This window comes from Halichoerus grypus, chromosome 5 (genome assembly GCF_964656455.1).
Source record: "Halichoerus grypus chromosome 5, mHalGry1.hap1.1, whole genome shotgun sequence".
NCBI classification, from domain to species: domain Eukaryota; kingdom Metazoa; phylum Chordata; class Mammalia; order Carnivora; family Phocidae; genus Halichoerus; species Halichoerus grypus.
In genome coordinates this window covers 99,292,913-99,317,662 of record NC_135716.1, presented here as the reverse complement: position 1 = coordinate 99,317,662, position 24,750 = coordinate 99,292,913, and the positions used below count along the sequence as shown (strand labels likewise).

Below are 24,750 nucleotides of genomic sequence, written 5' to 3'. Positions count from 1 at the left end.
GGTTTTGTGCATATGCATGGCATAAAGGTAGAAAGAATGGTATTTGTGGTCAGACTCCCCCTGAGTCCTAGCCCCACCACTTGGCAGCTGTATGACCTTAGGCAAAGTTCTCCACCCTCTTAGCTTCCGTGTCCTCACTTGTCAGACTCTCTTAGCATTGTCGTGAACACTAAATGATTTTTTTAAAGATTTTATTTATATGAGAGAGAGAGCACAAGCGGGGGGAATGGCAGAGGGAGAGGGAGAAGCAGACTCTCCGCTGAACAGGGAGCCCAATGCGGGCTTGATCCCAAGACCCTGGGATTGTGACCTGAGCCGAAGGCAGATGCTTAACCAACTGAGCCACCTAGGCGCCCCAACATTAAATGATTTAAAGGATTTAGAGCAATGCTTGGCACAAGGTAAGTGCTGAATAAAATAAAATAATTATTATAACTATGCATTTTTTTTAGTTTTTTAATAGTATTCTTACTCATAACCAGGAACTATATTTCTTCTGTAGAAAAGAGAAAAATATGGAGAATGAGTAAAAACAGCATATATTTCCCTTACTTCTGCCAGTAAGAGGCAATTTATGTTACCATTTTGATCTGTTTTGTTCTAATCCGTTTTTAACTTAATTAAATTCTTCCACTTATTATCAATGTAATCTTGAGCAAATCACTTACCTTCTCTAAGCCTCAGTTACCTTGTCTGTAAAATGGAGATGGTTGTAGCATCTACTTCATAGGGCTATTGTGAGGATTAATTGAGGATTAATTCAGAGGAATGAGAAGAGCTCAATATATATTAGCTTTTATGATAAGGCTGTTCAGGGCTGTGATGGTCCATAGATGAATCCTGGATTACCCTGGGGTCCTAGCCCACAGGAAGGCCACAATCTTATGGGCAAGAGAAAAGGTTCTTTTCAAAACAAACAAGCAAACAAAAACCTGTAAAACAAAACTGATACATGCCCTAACAAAGGCACAGGTTAAGTGATGGATGATTCCAGCAGAGGTGGATCACCACTGTCTGGAAGGATCCAGGGTATCTCTGTGGTGAAGGTGACACATGTGCTGGGCTCCGAGGTATGCCTAATGTCTACCTATCAAAAATGCAAGGAAAGGGCTTTTGAGGTAGAGAGAACATTTAGAACAAAGAAAGCGTGGGAGGAATATACAGAGCATATAATTTATTTGGTTAGAACATAGGATGCATGAGGACTGGAGGTGGAAGGTAAAATCCAAATCATGTGCCTGATACTCAGCACAGTACCTGGCCCATGGCTGGCACCTGGAACTCTCTTGAACCCCTGTGCACTTGAACTTGTGCATACTGTCCGTCAGGTTCCCACTATGCTCTCCAGCCTCATCTCTCACCTTTCCTTCTCCTCTTCCCCTGACTCTACACCCCCACCCCCCACACACACACTAAGATCTAACTGTGCTAAACTTATTTCAGTTCCTACAACTTGCTGAGCTTTTTCTTGTGTCTCAAACCTTTATTCATGTAGTTGTATAAGCCCCGAATGTCCTTCTCCTCACCACTAACTCCTGTTCATTGTTCATCTTGGTTGATACCTCACCTCTTGCAAGAAGCTTTCTCGGACTGCTTATCATCCACCAAGTCTGGATCATGTCTCTCCTGGGTACTCCCATGGCAACCCGTATTTCCCACATGCTAACACTTCCTACATTTCATTTTATATGCCTGATTCTCTGCACCTGCCTCTTAACCACTCCAGAATGAAAGCTCTGGCAGAGTGAGGACTATATAACCTATTGGTTAAAAGTAGGGATTGAGAGGTACATGTAAACCTTCTTCTGAATCCCAGTACCTGCCATTTAGTACTTGAGTGACTTTGGACAAGTTACCTTATCTAGCCAGCTCTCAGCATCCTCATCTGTATAATGGAGATAATAACAAAGCCTGCTTTTAAGTCCTTAGCACAGGGCTTGTAACATAATAAAAATATCATAAGCACTCATCAAAACTTTGCTTGGTTGTGACAGTCATACCCCTAGAGTCCTTACACCATACACTACTAAGCGCATAATAAGTACGCCACATATTTTCAGATGATTGAAACAATGCCTGCGGAAATGAAGATGTCGGTGTGAGTAACTGAGGATTAAAAAACAAATTCTCAATTTTATCTTGACATGTGTGAGAACTTTTTGGGATAGAAAGATTTTATATGCCTGGATACATACCAATGTCACATTTTCCTGTATAGAAAAATAGCACTAACACGTATTGATTGCTTACCTCATGCCATGCTCTCTGCTAATTTGCTTTTAGCATCTAAATTAATTCCCACAGGAGGAGTAAGATATGGTTTATGTAGGTTATATACCTTGTTCAAGGGCTATCAGCTAGTAAAATGATCTAGCTGGAATTCAAACCCAGATCTGTTTACTTCCAAAGTCATGTTTGAACCCTTAATCCATGTTGTCTTAACCCCCCAAAAAGCTTGCACTGGTATATTTACATATTTTCACACAGAATTTATCACTGAACACAGGCAAGATTTATTTGTTTTCTAATCTGCACTCCATTTTCCTTTGTCCTGTTTATGGGGGCTTCTCACCTGCCTTTGACTGATCAGATGAATGTAAATATCTTTGTGATATCTGCTGATCCAAGAAATGCCCCAAGAACCCATTTCCAAAGTCAAGCTCTTATCCAGAATCTTGGGCCACTAAAGGAAATTGCTAAATCTTCCACTTTCATCCCATCTAAATCTTATGTTCTAGTTAAATGGCAAATTAGTATTTCCCTTGGGACAATCTTCTTAGAGGCATTCTCTGGGTATATGGACTGAAAGTAATAGTAGCAGTTGGAGCAGTAATCACTAACATTTATGAAACATTTACAATTTGCTGGATACTATACTAATTGGTAAATATGCATTATTTCATTTACTACTCACTATAGCCTTATAAGGGAAGTGACCATTATACAACAAATGAGAAACTGAGCCATAGTCTCAGAGCTAATGATTTGCAGAAGTGGGTCTCAAACTGGATTCTATCTGACATAAACATCCATACTTTTAAGTACTATAGATTTCTCCTCAGTTGTAAAATGTGAACTAAGATGAGGTTTAATTTCTCATTCTTCCTGCATAATTAAATGAACACCCTGTAATCGTGCAGCTTCTGTTAAATACCACGCAGTACCTCAGAAGAAAAAGCAGACAGTAATCCAGTAGGGAGCACTTATATCTGCAGCATTCCAGGCAGGAAAACTGAATCAAATCCCATTTAGTAAAATCTTTTGGGACCAACAAATGTCTGACCACAGAAGCTTCCCAAATAGCTGCTTCTCAGGGGACTTTGCTCCACGATCCTCTTGATGAATTCTCTGTGTGGTGATGCTGCAGAGAGGATGAAACAGTCTAAATATCCAGGAAACTGAGATTCATTACATTGGAAATGATATCCTAAATCACCAGCTTTAGAAATCAGTGACCAGGGCACGTGAGGGTCTATATAAACATCAGTTTTCTGGAAGATATGTTCCTTAGGTCTTTGCAAACATTTGACCGCAGTCCTTTTCAGGGAGAGCAACCCCCCAGAATGTGAGCCTTGGTTTACAGTTTTATATCCTCAAACCCGGACTTGTCAGAGCTTTAGGTAAGGTTTGTTGCCGTGTCAGACTGAAGCACATTAACAATGGATACTTAGCATCTTTCCACCATAATAGGCCAGTGATATTAGGGTAAATTATTTAGCCTATAGGAACAGGGAGAAGTTAACTGGCCCATGAGAGGATCAAATCCATAACTTTGTTCTCTAATAAAAGCGTCTTAAAACAACCGAACTAACATTTTCAGAATGTGGATATAAATAATGCCTTTCTTCTGCAAGTAGTCATTAAAATTTCCCTCCCTATTCCTTCACAAGAGGATTCTCTTCTCCATTCTAAGGGTCACTACTTAATCTGATGCAATTCCAAATTGATTCTTCCAGGATTTTATCTCCAGCTCATTCTCCCTCTGCCTTGTCTAAAAGCTACAGAAATGTTCTCTAACGTTAAAAAATAAAAAAGTAAGTAAATAAAGCCCTTCTTTTAGTCCCCTTACCTCAGAGATACCAACCTTTCTCACTCATTACACTATTCAACAGCAATGTTCATTATTTTATTTTTGTTATAAAACCAATGTGTTAAAGCAAAAGGATGAAATTATCACCATACTGCAACTAGTTAGCTATAATCTATGTATTATTTTAGAATATATTCCTTGATCCCTTATCCGTGTGTACAGAAATATTTTTAAACAAAAAATAGGGTCTGGGCGCCTGGGTGGCTCAGTCAGTTAAGCATCAGCCTTCACGAAGATCAGGTCATGATCTTGGGGTCCTGGGATCAAGCCCACATCAGGCTCCCTGCTCAACAGGAAGCTCACTTCTCCCTCTCCCTACCGCTCCCCCTGCTTGTGCTCGCTCTCTCCCTCTTTGTCAAATAAATAAATAAAATCTCAAAAAAAATAGGGTCATGGTGATTTATACTATATTTTACTTAAAAACATATAATAATCTTTTTCCGTGTCATTAAATATTCTTATATTCTTGAAACAGTAAGGGACACTCATTACCCTACTCTCAAACCCCTCACTGTGGGCCCCGTACAGTTCTAAGCACCTGGCAAGTAATGTCTGAGACAAACTTCACATTAATGCTATCGGAAAGACAAATATCATATGTACCTTATAGGCAAAGAAACTGAGACTCAGAGACATAAAGTATCTTGCCCAAAGTTATACAGCTTGCAAGAGAAGGCAGAATTTGAACTGGAGTCTGTTGTCTTTAAAGCCACTTTTTATCCAGTGTTAATGCTGTAGGATATGCAAATGTAATATATTATGACTATATTGTAGAACAACAACAGAACCCCCGTGATGTCCTGGTGAACTCTGTGAGTCTCAACTTGACTGAATTGATCACAGATGTTAAATGCTAAATGTGATGCACTGTTTTAGGTCTTTCCCCCCGCCCGCCGCTAGTCAAATACAATCATTAACACAGTCAGGAAGTAAAATGTTGCATCTGAGATAAATGCCATGTTCGTGTTCCTTTTTTTTTTTTTTTTCCCCATCTCTCTTTGTGGAAGAGACGAATTTTGTCACTTATGTGACAAAAGTTTTATTTCTCAGGAATAAGACACGGGTAGATTCACATGCCTGCAGGCCAGTTGTGTGCTGATGTGGAGCTCAGCACCCAGCAGACACACAAATGACGATTTCCTCCCCAACTCTGTTTCTAGTAACCTTACTTTCCTTATCACCTAAAGCGGTTTCTCCAGGCTTCATCAGCCTAATGGTGGAGTAAGTGTTGGGACCCTGGTAACAAACAGTATTTCTCCGTGTATCTGCCCATTCATTATTGTGAGTCCTCCATCCCTATGTGAAGATCTCTCAGTTATTCCAAGGAGATTTGCTCACAGTCTCCTCTCATACCGAAGCCTGCCAACTGGTTTCCTCCTTGCATGCTCAGACTTCCGGAAGCCAAGGCTCTGTGGAGGCCCAGGATGTCTCTGAGGCTGCCTCCATTCTTGGGGCTTCCAAGCAAACATTGGATTCTTAAGAGGACTGCGGGGCCCAGCAACTGAGAAGCACCAGTGGTTTCCTGTGTTCTCTGGAATTACTGAAGTCTCAAAACTACTTCCATATGTTTTTGGTAATGGAGGAAACCCAGTTCTCCACTTGAAGATTTTGCTCCATAAACTGTAGTAGATCAGAGTAGGTAGGGGTGTGGGGCCAGACTCCCCCCTCCCATGGGTCTGAGTTTCAGCCCTTCTGTCAAGTTGTAGTGTGACTGTGGGCAGTGACTTGATCTCTCTCTGCCTGGGTTTCTTCATCTGGGTTTCGTTCTTCTTCACTTCATAAAGTGGGGCTAACAACTGTCCTTACCTCACGGGGTTTACTAGTCTAGAGAGAGGGCTCAGTATGTGTGGGCCACTGGTACTATTATGTTCAAACTGGCTTAGGCTTCCAGAATAGTGCAGAGACTTAATCTGCTGTTTCACTTTGTACGGGCAGCCCCTCTCCCCAGGACTCAGCATGAGCTTCAAGATGCTATGAGTAGTAAGCACTTGGCTTTATTCAGAAATGCCCTGCTTTCCAACTCTGTGGCACTAACCTTAAATTATGTTTGTGTGTCTTACTACTCCTTCCTTAGGATTCTCCCTTGCTAACTAGCTCCCCAGTTCCCTTAAGCATATCAGTCTTATTGAGACCGTTCCCGCAGGCATCCAGATAGACCAAGGTAAGTCTGTATTTTTTAATTCTTGGCTAAAGTTACTTTTGGTTCAAGTGGGAAACAAGCATTCTCTCTCCCCACTCTCATATACAAGCAAGGACTTACATTGTTTCAGCATCAGAAACCTTCCATTATAATTTGCTTATGAAACCAACTTTGTATCGTTGACTTCTTTTAAGATTGATTGACTGATTGATTTGAGAGAGAGAGGGAATGAGAGAGCGGGTGGGGGAGGGCAGAGGCAGAGGGAGAGAGAATGTCAAGCGGACTCTGTGCTCAGCACCGAGCCCAACTCGGGGTTCGATCTCACCACACCGAGACATGACCCCAGCCAAAACCAAGAGTTGGACGCTCAACTGACTGAACCACCCAGACACCCCTTGATTTCTTTAATCTCTTTCAAAGATACTTTGTCACTGGAGTTTCAACAGAACATCATTGTGAGATGGTAGTCTCTTACAGGGAACCTCCCAAATAATCTTTCAATGTCATTAATTGGTTCTTGAATTACCTGAGGCCAGAATTCAAGACTAATGAAAACATTTACTTCAGTAGTTTATTAAGGAACACTTATTTATATGACTTCTAGATAGTAGATCATCTATGCTTCTTTTGTTCTTATTCAATTACAGGTAATCCACATTAGCTAATCTTGCTTCCACTTTAAAAGATTTAATTTTTAATTTTTTTTTTCTTGCTAGATAAAACTTGATCACAAGGATTCTTTTCTAAGGGTAAAGTTGAAGCAACACCTTCAGGACAAAAACAACATTAACCCCTTCACCAATAATTCATTTGAACCTAGGTATCAATCTCTTTCCCTTCTCTCTTTCTTGCTTTCTTGATCTTTCTTAAGATTGAGAAAGCACTGTTTCAGTGCTTGCTTTTTACATACTAGGAAATTTCAAATCTGAGATCAGACTCCATTGTTATCTTGTGAACTATAAAATCTATTTATACAATCTCTTTTGACTAACACATCAGTGAAAATTCCCATCTCAGTTATAGTAAGCTCCTTGCATGTTTACAGAAAATCTAACACTCCTGTGAAAATATGGCTATAATTTCCATGTTAAGTTATCCCAGACATTGGGAGCCAGCACAATTTCTTAGAAGCTGAGACGCAACAATAATAATAATAATAATTACTGAGTGACTACTACCTGCACCCCACCGGGCTAAGTAGTTTACAATAACCTCACAGTAAACTAATGAGGCAGGTAGTATTATTATTCCAGTTTTATAGATAAGAAAACTGAGGCCTAAGGAAGTTAAATATGGCACTGGCGTGGCTTCATATCCAGATATTAATAGCGTTTTCTAATCCTGATGGGGCTGTGAGGCATAGAACGACTGAAAACATCACTGTCGTGAGGAGTCTCATTTGGTGTCATGGGTACATAAACATAGTGGCCAGACTACATTGTAATGAATGAGGTCATGTGCCCTGGTCAGCCCACCAGGCACAGAAGCATTGCTTCCCAGGGGCCTATCCAGTCTCATGATATACAAGTAACCACTCTGAGTGGAGCAAGGACCTCCTCCTAAGCAGGACATTGGTGAAAAATGCCTTGAGGATGCAGTGAAACCAAACCTCAGACTGGCTTTACACTAGATGAAAGGAAGAAAAGCTGCACAACCAGCCTTGCAAGGGACCGGACAGATTGGAACTGCTCCTACTGAGCAAAGACTTCAGGTTGGCAGCAAGTCTAGGAAGTGGAAACGTTACAAACGAAGAAGGGCTCTCTGGATGGCAGCCCCATTTTAGATGAGCAGTCCCACCACTAACTGATTGAAGGAGAATCAGTTCTGTGCTCAATAAGAGCATGTCCTCAGTTGATCCAGGGTCGGCCTTTTTCAGCCACATCTGTAGACACTTGATGTCATTTTCTCATCAAGTATGCTTTCTTGGAAAATAAAAGATAGCGAGCAATACAAAAGCTGGAATGAAAGGATTCCTCTGCTGGCCCCGCAGGCTCTTAATCCTGCCTGTCCAGAGCGACTTATTTATACTGCAGGAACTTATGATGTGTTTAGTACATTGCAAAGTTGTTTTCATTTATTTTTAAATGAGAACTTCTGAAAAGGATTCTGCTCTGAAGGAAGAAACAATTGGAAAAAGGCTTAGAGGTGGAGATACTGGTGTGTTAGTCTGCTCTGTGGGGAGCGGGGAAGCTGAGCCCTGTAATATCTTACCCTCCCTTCCATTTCTAAAAAGTTTGTTCTGCCATGACAGTGTGCAGACACTTTTCAAGATTTCTTTTTTTTTTTTTTTTTGGCTTAAAAATATTCTTTTTAGAATCCCAAGTGATTCCTTCACTTAAGTCATATTGTTGTGTATTTCTCCATTTACTGTGAATTCTATTGGAAATGATGACGATCCTCTGAGAGGGGGCTGGAAAAAAAAAATTCAGTTTCTTTCTTAGAGGAAGGAAATGCATTTTTCCCTTGGAGCTGCTCTGTTCTGCAGACCCACGGGAATATGTTAATGACCCTGAAAAGTGAATCTGTTTCTAAAGAAACACTGTTCTGTGGTCTCTGGGAATTTGGTTTATTTACAAAAATGGCAAGACTAGTCCTAGAATTCATCCCTAAGACCAAATATGGAATATAAATTAAGGAAACTGAGAATGAAATATATGTGATAATACCAGTCCTAATCCCAATATGTATAGTTTCTTATTCTTCTTATTGTTTGCTGGATTATTATACCTGCTTATTGTACTAGTTTTATAAGCCCTTATAAAATAAGTTATGAAAGCTCAAATCCTTAAGAAATAGTGACATCACAAAACATTTTTACTTCTGGACATCCCTAAGTCTCACAATGCTATAAGGTGCCAGTATTACTACAGGAAAAAAGAGAACTGTGGTGCCCTTAATTTTAGGTTCCGGTCAGTCCCTGAGGGAAAGTCCTAGAAAGTCTGCAGTCCTTGCAGGATTTGCTTCATGTGGAAGACCAGAGAGGGCTCTAGGAGAATGAGTAGGCTGAAGAGTGGGTACCGGGCAGCTGGAGGCTGGATATTTTTAGGATTCAGGAATGATGGAGTCAGTAGAGTAGAACTGAGTCCTGACTCTGTACTGTACGTATTAGCTAAACAAATGCTCTCAAATTCTGTGTCCTCACTTTTTTTTTTCCTTTTTATTTTTGCCTTGGGCGTGTTTCTTTATATTTAAAATGGGGATATTAGTAATAATATCCTGTTATTATATTACGTAATTATGTAATAACATTATTATTAATAAAAATGGATGAATTTTTGTGATCCTCAAATCGTATATTTTACAAGAATGTGTTTTTTAAACTATATCAGAGAAATGAGTTATTATTTCTAGGTCTGCCAAAAACTGAACACATATTAGTTTATGTGCAGAGTCTAGAAATGTAGAGTAGTTGACATTTAACTCACTAGTTGGCCTTGGTAGATAACGCAGCATCATGGTACAATTATTAATCAATTTTAAGGATCAGTGAATTTAGCTTTCCTTATACCATATAAGATGCTTCCTAGCATGGATAGCTTTTAATGAGTTATCCATGATGAAAGAGGTATTGCGGTTGAGTAGGAACGTTGGAGTCACTAGAGTTTGGACTTTGGGGTCAAATAAAGATAGATGTGAAGCCAGATTTTGGTAATTATTGAATGTATAACAAAGTACTTGATCCTCAGAACCTCAATTTCCTCACCTGTAGAACAAAGGTAAATATCCCTATCCTCCAGACTTTTTAAAGAGATAATGCACATAAACTACCTGTAGAATAAAAGATATATACAATGACGATGATGGCCATGATGATGACCATAAAAGTTCATTCTACTTAGTAAGCTGGGATGCTGGCATAAACAAGCAGAGGTGCCCACCACTACATCCACTGGCAGCCTCTTTGTTCTGGATATGCCCTTCCAGGAAGTCTTGGAATGCAAAGGTCAAGTGGACAGGCTTTTGGCTTAGGCAGCTTAACTTCAGCTCCTGATTGCCATTTACTACTGGTAAATGATGGTTAATTCAGGTGAGTTATTTATGTTGAATACATTTCTGTGCATCTTTACAACAGATTGCATACTTTTTTCTAGGACTATTTATTGTATCTTGAGGCTAATTCATTTCAAATGGCTAAACATTAACTCCTTGTGATATTAGTTTACTAAGTTATCATATATTACCAAATTAATTACAATTCTGAGAGCTTCACCTCTTGCCTTACACAGAAGGACAGGTGAATAAATAGATTAACCTCTGGGTGGTACCTGGCCAGTTTAGGTCAAATTTCCAATATCTGTTAGTTGGTCCTCAATGACATCTGTTTCTTCTTCACCATTTTGTATACTGATAGGCCATGGAAGGCACACCATTGCTAAAGAGGATGAGATGAAATTAATATAAGGCTGTAGTAGAAGAAACACATTTGGTCCAGAGATTGACTCCTCCATTAGGAAGTCTTAATAGAACTCAGTCTAAAGACTCACCAGGCATTTCCCATATATCTGTGGGTAATTTGTACTTTGGACAGTTTTCCTATAGAAGGAAAGAATAAAGGCCTCTTGATTCAGAAACTCTGGATAACAGCCTGATATTGTGAGAACATTCAACAGATCGAATTTCAGGATTAGTCTCATCTGGTCTTTACTGCCATTAAGTCAAGGTGAATGGAATAAAAAGTCTACCATATGTAAGCTTCTTCGTTTCTTAGCTACTAAAACATTTTAAGATCAGAACCCTTTTACTATATCTTTTCAAGTGAAGCCAAGTACAGTTCCAGGAAAACATATAAAGGATACTTAATGTAGAACAGAGTTCTTTATAGGTGAAAAAAAATTCAACAAAATGTTGGCTGTACCCTAGTCTTAGAGAAACCCCTGAATGATCTGCTGAAACTAGGTCTCTGCCTATTGTCTCCTACTTCTGTGGAAACCAGAAGCTCTGGATCTTGTGCTTTCCCTGGTTTCTCCCTTTTCTTTTAATAAATATTCTTTGTATTCCCTCACCCACTAATCAGTGTCACCATGTGCCTATATTGCTAACAGTTTAAAGAGAGCAGTTCCTTTGAAAATATAATCTCCTTTTAAATGCATCATCATTTTGAAGTGGTCTCATAAATTTTGTTGCTGATTTGGGATCTTAAACGGTATATTTATTTATATTAAAGTCTGCCTGCTGTGTTCATCTTGAAGATATTATATTTGTATAGTTAACAGAAGTGATGAGCCAAATTTAATTTTCTTTCTACTCTAGAATGCTTTGCATCTTGTAATCACCATTGATTGCCTACTTACTAGTCAGAATCAATAAAAGGAGTAGATGTAAAATTGCCCAATCTCATGTTTTATAATATAATAGTCTAGTCAAAATGGAGGGTACTAATAGCATTCAGCTGCATAGACATTATCTGATAATGACAGTGTGTATAGCTCAGATTACAGAGGAACAAATTAAGGTTGGAAGCTCAAATATTGGACTTTATTTTATTTAGGATGAAGTTTATGCACAAACCCATCAGAATATGTGTTTTTACTGTTTTATGGATAATAATATAATTTTTATTAACTTTTTATCATTTTAATTGCATTTCCTTTCTGGGACCACTAAAACTGTTTTACCTTTGTCTCAAGATTGTCTCTGATATGACTGATGAATTTGCCTAAAATCCATCAATATGAGATTATGAAAACATTAAAGCATATAGACCTGTGCTGAGAATAACAGCTTTCAATTTCAGGTTTGTGTAAATCAGCAAAACCTTGGAGATAAAAGATAAGAAATATTACCAGGCAATTAGAGACTTAGTCAACTACTTTTTAAGCATTTGCATTTCCTTATTTATTTTGCTTTATAGGTCCCAGAAAAATACTTCATTGAGCTTAAATATTTCTAAAATGATTGTTGTTTTATATGAAGTCTATTAAACTTTGGTATCCCACTAAAAGTAGCCTTTGGATCATTTAATGGCATTCAAAATTTTAGGTCCTTAAGCAAGCATCCTTGATTATGATTTTGAAAAAGAATTGTGATGGGTATAATTTCAAAGCCCATCAAAAAGGAGTCATACTGAGAAAATCAATTTTAACAATTGATAAAATACATCCTCTATTGGAAAAGAAATGTGCTTACGGCATTTTGGAAAACATTAAGCATGGTAGTCAAGTTCTTTTAGTGTGTTCCCTGACAATCATAGTCTTACTATTTCCTACATCTAGAAGTAAGAATTCCTCCTCAGACAGCTTTCAAATACACTGGTTAAGGAGGGTACTCATTTGTAGATTGTGATTACAGATTAATTACAATTGTCTGTTGCCTAGTCCTAGGACTATTAATGCATATGAGCACTGGGTTTTTGACATTTTTCCCATTCTTTTGCTCCCTTTTATATTAAGTTATACTCACTGGAAGCCACCTAAATGAGAACCACCTTTCCATCTCACATGCTTATCTTCACTAGTGTGTATTCTGAAGAAGTACAGGATTTTTGTTTCAGAGTTAGAGGTGCATTAGATCAAAGGGCAAAGAACTACTTGTGCTAATTTTTGCCTGTGTTGTTCTGTCACTCTATACTCTGGAGAAAGGCCTTTTAGGTAATTGATGTTTACCTTTATATGGGATAAAAGTTTGTAATAGAGAAGGAATAACTTATAAATTTAATAACATAATGAAATAATAGTCCAGGGATGTTAAGAGATGCTCAAGAAAGCCTTTTTGCTTTTTTTTTTAGACATATAGAGTCAATGAAAATCATATTTAATGCTTTTTGAGTTCTTACTCAGTTCTAAATGCTGTATGTGTTACATCTTTTGATCCGTGGTGCTATTCCATAAAGTAGGTTCTACTTCCACCCTGTTGTACAGACAAGAAAACTGGTATGCAGAAAGGTTAAGTAACATGCCTAAGGTGATATAACTGAAAATGACAGAGGAAATATTTGAATCTCTCCTCTATCTACACTTAATAGCACACTAACTCCCAGGGAAGCCCAAGGTCAGCTGGCCCCCATAGACAAAACACTGATAGTCAGGAATTACTATCTTCCATTGGATAAAAGCTAATGATTAAAATGAGGACACTGCTGCTGAACCCACAGCTTCCAAATTTGTCAGTACTGAAACTGCTCATGCAGAATCAAGTCTCACACGTGGGACAAAGAGGCAGGACGCAGGAAGGTGGGGCAGGGCCTCCAGCAAAGGATCATGGATAAGCACAAAGTGAAAGCTGCCCTTGGGAAATAACAGCAGCTAACTTTTATTGAGCAATTCTGTGTGCTAGACCCAACGCAATGCAATGCCTTATTTAATGTTAGCTTCTTATAATTATTCCAGTTTTATCAGTGTAGCAACTGGGGTTTGAAATGGTAGGCAATTTCCCAGGGTTGCACAGCTGCTGAAAGACAATAGCAGAACTCAAACCCAGTTTGTCTGAATTCAAAGGGCTTTGCTCTAGGACTTCTGATTTAACCCTGACATGTAAAGACTTTAAAGTCATCACTTCTGTCCTTACAAGAAAAATTTGGACAAAGTGAAAATCAATGGGTTTCCTTGGACCCATAAGAGATGAAGTTATAAGGCAGATTGTTACCCCCAAATTGAGAAAGCCTCATTCAGAGAGAAACACTTAAGATCTGCATACCTGCAGCAGAAGCCAGTGGAGCCATAAACTGGTGGGAACACTTAAATGATAATTTTGATGAATTACTGTATGCTGACTATGGCTGGCATGAGTGTGAGAAATCCTGGGGAACCTCAATCTCAAAAAGTCCCCCACAGATCCAATAGACTTTACCTCCAGAAATCCCATGGGACTCTCATAGTGAACATTCCATCATTGCTTTGGCAGGGTGTAATTGTTGTGAATATGCCCAGAGCTTTCTCCATAACGGTGGCTCTTATCTGTGGCTCAGCTAAGGAAAGGGCATTCTTCCCATTCCAGACCCTTCTAGCCTTCCAGTCTTGCCTAAGGGATGGCGGGAGGTTGTTCACCAGGGTCAAGTTTTCAAAGAATTATGTTGGGAGCACTGCAACCAAGGTAGGATGTAGGGAAAGGGGGAGAAAATAAGCTATGCCACTAGGGTAACACCACAGCCCAAGTGGGAAGGACCCACTAAAGCACTGAGATGTAATTGAGAACACTCCCCCTCCTCCATACCTTGCCACCACACCAACCAGTATAATAACTGTGAATTGCAAATGAAAAAACTGCAAGAGAGACTCCCAAAGTCAAGAGGGAACACAAGAATAAGGACACTCATATATATTTTACCCGCATGCACACACCTATAGAAAACATTAAACACAGACCAACTTCTAGCCAAATTAACATAAATCCTCTCACTGAAGATTGATTTATATCAGTTCTTCTTTTTGATACAGCATATCCAACTTTCAGCAACAAAATTACAAGGTATGCCAAAAAGCAAGAACAAACAGTCTGAAGAGACAATGTAGTCGTCAGAACCAGACTCAGATATGACACAGATGCTAGAATTATTAGAAGAGGAATTTAAAATAACTATGATTAATATATGGAGTGCTCTAATCGAAAGACTATACAACATACAAAAACAGATGATAGAAGAGGCAGAACAATGCCCTCCTTTTATGCCAAGGTGTCTACATCCTCATCCCCAGAAGCTATGAATATATTATCTTAAATGTCAAAAGGAATTTCGAAGATGTCATTAAGTCAAGGGCCTTGAAATAGATTATCCCAGTTTATCCAGGTAGGCCCAATATGATCGGAAGGGTCCTTAAAGGTGGAAGAGGGAGGCAAAAGAGGAAATCAGAGTGATGCCGTGTGAGAAGGACTCAATCGCCACTGCTAATTTTAAAGATGGATGAAGGAGGCGATGACCCAAGGAATGCAGGCAGCTTCTAGAAGCTGGAAAAGGCAAGGAAAGGGATTATTCTCTTGACCCTCCAGAAGATAATACAGCATTTCCTGCATCTTGATTTTAGCCCAGCGTGACCTCTCTTACACTTCTCACTTACAGAAGTGCACAGTCATAAATCTGTGTTGTTTTTAGTAACAAAGTTTGATATACTTTGTTAAAGCAACCATGGAATACTAATGCAGATGGGTAATGTAAGCAGAGGGATGGAAACTGTTTTAAAAAAGAATCAAAGGAAAGACTGGAAATAAAAAAAAACACTGTACCCTAGGTGAAGAATGCTTTTGATGGGCTCATATTAGATTTGACACAGCTGAGGAATCAGCGAGCTTGAAGATAGATCAATAAAACCCTCCCAAACTGAAATGCAAAGAACTAAAAAAGAATTAATTTAAAAAAAGAATTAACAAACCAAACCAAACAAATAAAAAACAGAACAGACCAGGAACTGTGAGACCCTTTCACAAGGTGCAAGACACCCATAATTGGAATGCCAGAAGGAGAAGGAAAAGATCAAAAGAAATATTTGAAGTCATAATGGCTGTGCATGTTCCAAAATTATTGACACACAATTGACCCAGGAATCTGAGAACACCAAGTAGAACAAATACCAAACACACACATACCTAGGCATATCTTGTTCAAACTGCAATAAATCAAAGACAGAAAATCATGAAAAAAGGCAAGGAGGATAGATACTTTCCCTCTACTTATAGGGGAACAAGGAGCAAGAATTACAGTGGTTTCCCGATCAGAAATCATGCAAGCCAGAAGAGTGTGGAGTGAAATAGTTAGGGTTGAAAGAAAAAGAAAATCCACCAACCTAGAATTCTGTCTCCTCCAAAAGTATCTTTCAAAAGTAAAGGAGAAATTGACACTTTCTCAGACAAACAAAAACTGAGAGAATTTATCACCAACTGATTTGCCCTGCAGGATATATAAAAGAAGGTCTTCAGGCAGGAGGAGAATGATACAGGTCAGAAGCTTCATTCTACATAAAAAAAAGCCAGGGCCTTGAAGAATGAATCAATAAAGGTAAAATAAAGATTTTTAGTTCTTATTCTTAATATAAAAGATAACTTTAGGGTAGTAATAGTAAGAATGTTTTAAGTGTATTAAGTGATGATTGTGTAGGGAATCAGTGAAATGAAGATAGCAGTGTCACCAGGGATAAGAGGGAGGAATTGGGAAAACTGTTGTAAGGTGGGTACCACACTACGTATGAAGCTAGGTATACACAGTGTTATTTGAAGATAGACTTATTGTAAACAGAAGCACAACACTAGAAAGAAAATTTAAAGCAAGTATAACTAATATGCTAGGAGGATAGAAAATAGAAAAAGATGGAATGAAGAAGTATGAGGCAAGATTAAAGGTATGTTCTAATCATGTTAGTGATGTCTCTGCTTTACTTTGCCTAAAAACTCAAAATTAAGGCAGAGCTAAGATTCTGAGCTCAATCAAATATAAACTTTTTAAAAGAGGACTAGGCAAATATACTCATATCTTTTAACCATGATTAGTAAGGCAAAGTCCAAAAAGTAGGTGCTTAATAAATATGTACTGAATGAAGTCTGACATAGGGTTCGCAACCAGATAGGCAGACAGACTAAGACATTCAAGCTATTAAAGATTTGGGCAAAGAGTCAGAAACCAGGGCACTGAAAGCACAGAAAATAGAGTAAAGCATACAAATGACAATCCAGACAGTTGGGGCTTGAAGAACCTAGTCAGATTGTAATTGGAACAAAAGAAGTGTTCTGGAAGCCCTGTATTGTCATTTAGGTTCAAAAGATGATTTATAATGCTATGTTCCAGGCACTGTTTTGTATTAGGGATAAAAAGATGAATACGTATGGTCCATACACTTAGGAAGCTATAGTCAAGCTATAGTCAAGCAATGACGAACTATCATCTCAGTTCATTTATTCATTCACCACATGTTTTTGGAGTACCTACTCTACATCAGGTAATGTAATAATTGCCAGAATGAAGTGTAGAAAATGTTATAAAATCATAAGTGAGAAGGCAAACAGTCATGTCTAAGATTGTGAAGGAAAGCTCCATGAGATTTAGGACTAGAAGGAGGAATAGACCATGTCAGATAAGAACCTGAGCAGGCAAGATGAATGGCAGACATGGAGCATTAGCAATTTCTGGCTTAGCAAATTATATGAATGTTTCATACTCTGTCTCAAATCAGTCCCAAGGATTATGTAGCTCGGGGCCCAAGGGCCAGATCAGACAATAAGAAACACTAGATCAGAATAGAAATGAAAGAGTAGGACAGGTCCTGACATCTCATTTTGAGTTTAAATACCATGACCTACTCATGTTGATACTACCATTTTGAAAAAATTAACACCTGAGATGGAAACAATTTAACATTCTTGATCCTGGAATTAGAAGTCTGTTCTGTGGAGGATCATTAATTCTTGGCCAGGCAATGAGCCCGATCCTTCTGAAAGCCACAGTGACGACAGATAAACAATCCCTCAGTTGTGTAGAATGAAATTCAACCAAATGAGAGTTCATCATCTGTTATCAGGTCCATCAGACCAGAGACTAAAATGGGTGTGTGACCTTCAGAGCTTGGTGTTTCATAGGACTAGAGAGAGAGAGTGAGAGAGTCCACCAATGATCTGGTGATCAGGGTGGGTTAGAGTTGAGATGGGAGGAACACTCTAGATTCAGACCTGTTTATTTATTTAGACCTACTTAAGGGACAGATGGGTAAAGGGCAAAAATTATATTTGATTTTGTGGAGGGAGAGCTCAATATGAGGGGAATCATAAGGGAAACTGAGTCCAGCCCATGTAACGCTAGGCTTTCTAGAACTGTGCTGTCCAAAAACATGGTCACTAGCTTTTTATTTTTATTTTTATTTATTTATTTTTTTTTAAGATTTTATTTATTTATTTGACAGAGACAGAGACAGCGAGAGCAGGAACACAAGCAGGGGGAGTGGGAGAGGGAGAAACAGGCTTCCCGCTGAGCAGGGAGCCCGATGTGGGACTCGATCCCAGATCTCTGGGATCGTGACCTGAGCCGAAGGCAGACGCTTAACGACTGAGCCACCCAGGTGCCCGGTCACTAGCTTTTTAAATTTAAATTTGAGTTAATTGAAATCACATTAAATTACTGAATCACTATATTGTAGAGCTGAAACTAATATACTGTATGTTAACTATCTGGAATTAAAATTAAAAACAATAAAATTTTTTAAAAGTTACATAAAATTAAATACTCAGGTTCTCAGTTGTACTAGTCACATTTCAAGTGCTCGATAGTTTTATGTGTCTAGTGACTACCATGTTGAACAGCACAGAAAAATCGAACATTTCCTTCAACGCAGGAAGTTCTTTAGATAGTAGTGTTCTAAAGTGTGTGGGATGTAATGGTACAACAGAGAAATGCAGTTTATTGTCTTCGAGAAACAACTACAAAACAGCTTTTAAAAATTTTTTTTATTTTGGTAGTGAGGAGTAAAGCTTGGTAAAGCTCTTACAGCATGATTATCCAGCTTTGCTAACAAATATCTGTAAGGGTATTTGCCCCTTTTAAGTGGAATGAAATCTCCTGTTTTTTACAGATGAGGAAATTTAGTCAAGTTACTTCACACTAGAATGGCAGAATCAGGAGTTGAAGTCATGATGCTTAACTCCAAAGATTATTCACTTGACCTTTGGACTCCAATAGAGCCCGAAGGCCACTTCCAGGACTGAGAGGCCACCCTTGGGCATGGGGGTAGGTACCTCTGGTTGATCACGGCCAGCATCTGAGCTTAGTAGGGAAGGTATCCACTCTGCTTGGGCACCAGTTAGATAATTTTGTAATATCACTTTTACCAAAAAAATGTGGGCATTCACGTCACCTTCTTGATCTTTGCAAAATGTTACATGCATTAATGCTTTTCATTAATACCCAGGGAAACATTTGGTTCTCATGAATCTAATTTGCTTTTCATTGTTCGGTGAGTGCAAAAAGGTAAGAAAACTCTCTATATACAATATAAAAACAGTTTATTTCCCCAATAACTGAAACTGATGCATGTTTGGCCAATTAAAATATGTTTAAAAAATAAATTTACTACCATACACTGGGAAAATTCCTCAATTTCTCACTTATTTAGAAATTATGTGAAGTGCCTTCATTGTCCCCTGCCCCCTGTGTTTTTAGTTTCTTCTCTGGGGAGATAAGAAGTTCAAAATAAATATCCTTAAAGTCACTTTGGGTTTTTTGGTGGTGGTGTTTTTTAGAGCTAATTACACTGCACTGTTCTTCCAGTAGTTTCTTACTTTGCCCTTAATTTGCTTCAAAGGTTTTTGGGAACTACCATGGAGAGTTCTTTTTTTTTAAATTTCTCTCTTTCTTCACAGCAAATAAAGCAACTCCTTACTAAATCTTTTGGGACTAGGGAATTTCAGTTAAAGTTTGATAGTTTTCAGGCTGTGAGATGGACCTTCGACTCTCATATGCTTAGATATTTTGGAAAGCCTTGGATCATTTGTGATTGACAGTTCAAAAATACAGTGATCTGTTGTGTCTAGCCCATGTCATGCTGGAGAATACTAAATCAATAATAACGCTATCAGAACCAGAAATCAAATGCAAAGTAGTTCCCTTGGCTTCCTGCATAATGACATTTGCTCTTTTGATAAATTAATGGGTTCTTGGACAGGAGACCTCCTGGAACAGCTGAGCCTGGGTATAAACGGAAAAGGTGAAGCAGTGATGTTTATTATGTGGGAAAAAATTGCCTTCAGTGAATGTTCTACACACAAAGAATGTCCAAATATAATTGAATCTCACATTGTGATAGGATATCAGTAAAGATGCAGGAACAAGCAAACTGTAAACCACGGTCTTTGAGCTGTACTAAAAGTCGTCTGCAGAGCCTCACACTATACCCTGCATTCTGTAACTAGAACAGCTCCACCAGGGCAAAGCACTGCAGTGACCAAAGCAACAGAATATGAACAGTGTAGCACATTTCTCCTGGAAAGACCCACCCTATTTCCTCAAGGAAATTCAGTGATGGACTCAAGGGCATCACTACTATACCACGTCTCAAATAGATTTGACTGATTGCTTGACTCAATTTGGGGGATCATTTGATGCCATGAACATGTTTTAGGACAAAAAGGGGAAGGGTTCATATGATCGTCTTCAGAAGTCTGAACTGGCTTAAAGAACTTTTGACCACCTGCACCACAGTGGCTGTAGATTTGTATAAGCATAAATGGTGTCAAGAAAAATACTATGAAAAATATTCAAATAACACCCAACTCAAAGGCTTTAGAAATTTGTGGCAAGAGAAAGTCTTACTACCACAGGGTTGTATTAAATATATGACAAATGCAGATCAGCTTCTGGGTTTTACAGAATGCCAAAGAACATTGTGTAAGATATGTTAACTAAAACAACAAACTGGTCTGTGCTTCCTGTGTATGTGGTCTACAAAATGAACCTATCTCGGGCTTTGGATTCACTCTGATCCTAACCTTGCTCTGTATTGGTAAGATGGTTGCTGTATTTTTTGTGTTGAAAATGAATAAAAGTAGGCCTTGCTTACTACAGCAAACAAAAGATCTTTTCCTTTCGCCACTTGACCGCCTCATCGACTTAATGTTGTGGCTGAATCTTACTGAGCTACTTAAGTGAACATTTATTTGTGCTTCAAAAATACCTTTGTTTTGTTGGATTTCCAAATTAAAGGGGAAAAATTTTTATAGTGAAGGATTAAATGCAACCAGGGAACAAAATAATGAAAAGCCTTATTTGAGAAGAAATAACTCTTTGGAATAAGAGGTTACCATATGTCAATATGTCATATACAGGGAAAGTGAGCTTTTGATTACTTAGAACTGAGGTTGCCAGAGGGTTTCTGATTTAAATTTCTAAGGCTTGATCAGAGCATCAAGGGGTTTGTTGAAAATCCTCATAACTTGTGAACTTGACTTTTATTCCTTTGAAAAATTATACAAAATATTTTTTGCTCACATTTATATTCCATGTGGTATGTTTCTCCTTGTAGCTTTGCAGCTATTCTTGTGCAGGCTTTATACTTGTTGTAACATCAGAATTGAATTTGAGCATTTCTAGAAAAAGCAGTACGTTTTGGAAATGGAAAAGTGACCCCAAAACTTGGCTCTAAAAATGCTTCAGCTCAAAAAAGACTGAGAATAACCTAAATGAACATGAATTGGGACTACTTAAATAAATGATGGTGCATTCTTAAAATGGAATTCTATTTACCAGTTTAAAAGAGCAGAACAATCTCTGAGACATAATGAATGAATGAAAAAAAAAAAAACTGTCCCCCACTGTTAAGTACCTTGATTTTTTTCACTAAATATCTTCATGTACATATGCGTAGAATCTATTTGGAATAATTACATAATAAATTGGTAGCACTGCTTTTGAGCAAGAAAAAGATGCTTGGGCTCAAGTGATCGAGAGATTTCTTTCTCACTGTATGACCTTTTGTATTGAATTATTTTAATATAAAGATGGATAGAGAGATAAAAGAAAGAATTATTCAATTCCTTACACCTCTTTCACTCTTTTTTTTTTAAGATTTATTATTTATTTGAGAGAGAGAGAGAGACAGCACAAGCGGGAGGGACCGAGGGAGAGAGAATCTCAAGCAGATGCGGGGCTCGATCTCACGACCATGAGATCATGACCTGAGTGAAAACCAAGGGTCAGACCCTCAACCGACTGCACCACCCAAGTGCCCCATCCCTCACTCTTTAAGTATACTATTTATATTCCAAATTTCATCAAAACTTGGCATTTTGTCCAGTAAAGTTGAAGTGTGGATATATAACAAGTTAGGAAGGCTTTGTTTTATTTTGAAATGGAAAATAAATTGCTAACTTCCACTTTGAAAATATTTTGGAGGTAGCTTAACCATTCAGCATTTTTTAATACATGGCAATAATTACTAGAGGATAAAAAATAGGTTGATACAATAAATAAATTAGAAAGATATACCTATTATTGCAGCTAGGGTGTAGTTTAATAACTTCATATATGAGGTTGTCTTTTTTTTAAAATATATGCTTTATGTAGATATAAATCTGTAAATAAGAGTGTTAGTGTTATCAACATTTAGTTAACCTTTGGAGACAAAAGTACAAGTTAAATAAATAAAACTTCAAAATTTTGAACTATTTTTTCCTTTGTGTTGCTTGTCATTTCAGAAATTCACAATTCTGAAAAATTAAAGCATTGACCCTTTGGTTTTCCCTCCAAACCGCATCGTTTTAACTTGTTCTGAAATGTGCCACGTGAGGTATCTTGTATTATGTCCCCACATCTGCTGTTTCGTATAAACCAATACTGCCATCTTAGAAATAATAGGCCCCCTTTTATTCTCTAATACAGACAATGCCATTATGTGTGATTGTGTTAAAGCTTTAAATTTTTCCACTGTGTTTCCCTTTTCGGCTTCCCTTATGGAATAAGTGATCCTTTATTTCAGTAATTTTGTACATTGTTATATTTGGGGCTCTGTTCTCTATTACCCCCTCCCCTTTCTTTCTTCTTCCGTCTCCTGCTTGCTGGCTCATTCTCTTTCTCTGTGTCTCTATCAGTCAATCTCTTTCTCTCTCTCTCTCCTACACACATGCCATGCATAGATCTTCTGAATAAGGTGAAGGGTGTGGAGCAGCTAGCAGGACCTTTAGTGTGGCACATGCCAGGCAATGCATCTCATGCTAGAGAATTTAGCTGTCACTTTGGAGCCTGCTGGAACTAGTATGCAATTCACATACCCCAAGTACTGAAAGGGAAACTGCATCTGGTGTCAGCGCAGTTTACTGATAAGATTTTATCTTTTCTCCTGCTGATACTGATAGAACCATAGCCAGGTGGGCAGTAAATAAAGAAGATTTATTATGGGCTGGATTTGTTAGCTAACAGTACTTTCTCAGAACTATATCAAGAAAGACCCAGAAGTGTTCATCTTTCACATCCATGGAGCCCAATAATGAATTGTGTGGTGGGGGAAGGGCAGCTGCAGGAATTTATCCATCCAATTTGTTTTAAACAGTGAACATTTCTTACACAATCAGCCTAATCTGAATAGATGACTAAAAATCCACAGGTTGATAAATTATCATCATGGCACCTGCATCTTATGCCTCAAGAACCTTAAGCAAACCCAGGGCTGTACTTGCGGATTAATTGAGCATGCATAATTTACCACTGCAGTTTACATAAGTGTAAGTATTTTTCTCATTCTGGTAAATAGGCATTTCCAGCTTCAGGAGAAAAATCAGAATATTGCTGCACAATGCAATGAGCCATCAGCCTATTTGACTATTATAAGAGAAAAAAAAATCTCTGCTCATACCACCACTGCTTAGTTTTTAAATTGAAATGATTTTTCAAGTTTAATTTGCTTTTCGCCATTTATATATATTTCTTTTTGTTCACGTTTATTGTGTTGATTTTTACCTAGGCTTGTAATCAATACTATTTTCTTGTTCTGGTTTGATGCTGCTGTGCATCAAATAATTTGAATGATTCAGAGAATGCTAATCTAGGAAAACACGTTCATGCATTTAGGTAGACAAGGGCCAGGAACAAATGAGTAGGGAATGATGATGACAGAAACACATCAGGGTTTGAATGGCTTGTCATGGGTTATTATTTCTCATGGGCTTTTGGGTAAATTAGTCATTAATACTAAATTACTATTTTCTCATCTACAGAATGGGAATAATAATACCTATCCCACAAGTGATTGTGTTAAATTTTATAATGAATGTAAAGAGCCTAATTTGGAGCTGGGCATATGCTAGGTATTCAATGAATGATATGTATTTTTTATATTATCTTATTAAAACAAGTTATTTTATAGACCTAACAGTAAATTCTAAATTTCTAAATTCATATTTTAAAACATTTGTTTCTATATAGGAATTTCTTTAACTCTTAGAAGTAGGCCCTAAAGTATTTAGAAATACTGGTTGCATAATGGTTATTTGTCTAATTATGGCTTTATGGCAAAGTTATGTAAATTTGTGTGTAGGTAGATAACCCAGGGGCATGTTAGGTGTGTTCAACTTGTTTATGTCTTAATGTCTACATTAGAGTTTTTGTTTTATTTTGTTTGGTTTTGTTTAAGCCAAAAAAGGCCTATTTGGGAAATGAAAGCTTAAATAAATGCAATTGTTCATAAAGGAATACTATTATAAATTTATTAATCCCTGTTTTACAATAGGGAAAAGTATCTAAACCTCAATTCATAAAGTAGGCATAATCTTGAGAGGCTGAGTTTAAACTTGATTTTTCTCATCTACTCCTATTTCCTATAATGGTATATATTATCATTTTTAAAGTATTATTTTTTAGTTATGCTAAAATTTTACTGCAGTAACAGCTAATGCTAAAATCTTAAATTTTGTGATCTCAGGGCCCCCGCATACTAAGTTATACAAAGCACATTTAACTATAATAAAGAAACTGGCTACTTAAAGGAGCTTTAGAGCAGATCTTATAAATCCACAATCCCTTTTAGAAGAGGTAAATGTATCTGTATAGTAAGTTTAATTTTTCATAATACACAACACGACACATAAATTGTAAAATCCATCGTATGCTTCTTTCTTGGTGGGA

At 37.8% G+C, this 24,750-nt stretch overlaps 1 protein-coding gene across 12 annotated transcripts in view; it reads left to right on the top strand.

Moving 5' to 3' along the window:
• The window catches only part of NTNG1 (netrin G1), a 315,517-nt gene that overhangs the window by 76,747 nt on the left and 214,020 nt on the right, over positions 1-24,750 (top strand). Inside the window, exon 1 of one of the 12 annotated variants that reach the window (XM_078072667.1) lies at positions 246-401. The exons of the other annotated variants lie outside the window; for them this stretch is intronic. The gene's annotated coding sequence lies outside the window, so the exon portion shown is untranslated. Of the gene's footprint in view, positions 1-245; positions 402-24,750 lie in introns of those variants that run through there. 12 annotated transcript variants of the gene reach the window in all.